Raw genomic sequence first — 3,046 nt, 5'->3', positions numbered from 1 at the left:
GAGAAGGGTGGGGGAAGGTAGCAAAGAGTACAATAGGTGAATGGGGGTGGGGATGGAGGTGATAGGTCAGAGAGGAGGGTGGGGGAAGGTAGCAAAGAGTGCAATAGGTGAATGGGGGTGGGGATGGAGGTAATAGGTCAGAGGTGAGGGTGGAGCAGATAGGTGGGAAGGAAGCTCCACAATTTAGCACAACGTCTTTACATAGTTAGGATTCTAATTTGTATTTCAGCATCGGTTAATCCATCTGCTAGCTATAAAAAAATGTCTTTATTCTTTCATGGCAAGGCAATATTTGTAGACCATTCTTAATTTCCCTTAGGAAAGTGGTAGTGCATATTGTCTTAAATCATTACAGTTCATGTGGTATATGTATACCCATAGTACTATTAGGTTGGGAGCACTGATTCACCATCTACTGACCCCAGGCAGAGATAAGTTTTACTTCAGATTGACAGTAAATTGGGAAACTCACTTAGAGAAGGTGCATGTGAAAAGGATTTTTCTCCTTGTGAGAATATAGAAGTCAGAGTTGCTATTTAAAAATAAAGAGTCACCCATTTAAAAGAGTTGAGATATTTTATCTCACAACGCATTGATAATCTTTGGAACTCTCTTCCTTATGAAGTGGTGTTAGCAAAATCTTTGGAACTTTTTAAAGGCGAGGTAGATGAATTCTTGATGAGCAAAGATTTTCATGGGCAGGCAGTGGTGTGGAGTAATCAGATCAGCCATGACCTTATTGAATGAGGGAACAAGGTTGAACTGCCAACTGGCTCCTGCTGTTGATTTATGCATTGAAGAGGATGGCTGGATTTGGAACATTTAAACACTGGACTGCGAGGATAATAGTTTGATGTTCAGGCTGTGGTATACTGGAGGGACTTGTTTGGCATTGTTGAAAGTAACAGAAGTGGATAAAAGGTTCTGTTTTAACTTCCTAAGTGACTTAATGAATAAAGTAAGAGTACTAAGTAAAATATAGTACTAAGTCACATAATTAATCAGTGCATGATTCAATTCCCTGTCTGTGTGGATGGCTGAGCTTAGCTGGGTCAATGTTTCTCCCACTACAATTGGCTTTTGTACTTACTGTTCTGGGAAAGATTAGTCAGGGCTCCTGACTAATGCTTTGCAGTGATCCTGCTGAAAGTCAGATGCACGCATGTGCGTGGAAGGGTGTGCAAGGCAAAGTTTAACTTTAGCTGTGATGCCCCCCAAACCTCACCTTGCGTGTGAAAATGGTCAGTTTGGTGAGGTATCTTGTGGAATGCAACATTCCATGAAGACTCATAAAATAGTCAATCCCTCCATTAGATTGCAAGTCAGAAAAGTTGAGATGAATAAAACTCTAAAGAAACAAATGTGGTATAACATGAATTCATGCCTCAGGTAATGACAAGAGTGCAGTTCAAAGAGTGCACCTCACTCTAGCTTTTGACAAAGTACTGCAATAGTAGGTTGTTGAGTAAAGTTAAATTTCATGGGATCTAACTGGATACAAAATTGACTTGACAATAGAAGACAGAGGGTAGTGGTAGAAGGTTGTTTTTCGGACTGGAGGCCTGTGACCAACAGTGTGCCACAGGGATAGATGCTGGGTCCACTGTGACTTGTTATTTGTATAAATGATTTGGATGAGAATTTAGAGGGCATGGTTAGTGAGTTTATAGATAACACCAGGATTGACGGGTATGTGGACAGTAAAGAAGGATATCTGGGAATGCAGCAAGATCTTGATTAACTGGGCCAGTGAGCTTAGTAGGACTTATACACTTAATGTAAGATCCATGAATGACAGATGGAGTTTAATTTAGATAAATTCAAGGTGTTGTTGCATTTTGGTAAGGCAAACCAGGGAGGATTTAAACAGTCAATGATAGGGTCCTGGGGGGGAACAGAACAAAGAGATCTAGGGGTGCAGGTTCATAGCTCCTTGAAAATAGATCCACAGGTAGACAGGGCGGTGAGGAAGGCTTTCAGCATGCTTGCTTTCATTGGTCAGGTATATAGTATAGGAGTTGGAATTTCTTGTTGCAGCTGTACAAGACATTGGTGAGGCCATATTTGGAGCACTGCGTGTAGTTCTGGCCACTTTACTGTAGAGCGGATATTATTAAACTAGAAAGAATGCAGAAAAGATTTACTGGGATATTACCTGGACTGGAAGGTTTGTGGTGTAAGGAAGGGTTGGATACACTGGGACCTTTGGCCATGGAGCGTAGGAGACTGAGAGGTGACTTTATAGAGGTCTATAAAATCATGCATAGATAAGAAGTATAGCCAACAGCTTTTCCCCTGATAGGGGAGTCTAAAACTGGAGGGCATAGGTTTAAGGTGAGAGGGGAGAGTAACTAAAGGGTCCAGAGATGCAATTTCTTTTCACACACAGGGTGGTGAGTATCTGGAACGGACTGCCAGAGGTAGTGATGGAAGGGAGTACAATTTCTTCATTTAAGAAACATTTAGACAGGTACATAGATGGGATAGGTATGGAGTGATATAGACCAAACACAGGCAAATGGGAGTAGTTGAAGTTGTGAAAACTGGGTAGTTTGGGCTAAAGCACCTGTGACTATCAATGATACAAATATCTCAGCGAGAGGCCCAGCAATCACTTCTCTGGCTTCCCACAGAGTTCTCGGATACACCTGATCAGGTCCTGGGGATTTATCCACTTTTAACTGTTTCAAGACATCCAGCACTTCCTCCTCTGTAATCTGGACATTTTGCAAGATGTCACCATCCATTTCCCCATAGTCTATATCTTCCATATCCTTTTCCACAGTAAATACTGATGCAAAATACTAATTTAGTATCTCCCCCATTTTCTGTGGCTCCACACAAAGGCCGCCTTGCTGATCTTTGAGGGGCCCTATTCTCTCCCTAGTTACCCTCTTGTCCTTAATATATTTCTAAAACCCCTTTGGATTCTCCTTAATTCTATTTGCCAAAGCTATCTCATGTCCCCGTCTTGCGGTCCTGATTTCTTAAGTATACTCCTACTTTCTTTATAATCTTCTAAGGATTCACTCGATCTATCCTGTCT

Source organism: Chiloscyllium plagiosum, chromosome 8, assembly GCF_004010195.1.
Source record: "Chiloscyllium plagiosum isolate BGI_BamShark_2017 chromosome 8, ASM401019v2, whole genome shotgun sequence".
Taxonomy (NCBI): domain Eukaryota; kingdom Metazoa; phylum Chordata; class Chondrichthyes; order Orectolobiformes; family Hemiscylliidae; genus Chiloscyllium; species Chiloscyllium plagiosum.
This window is presented reverse-complemented; position numbering follows the sequence as displayed.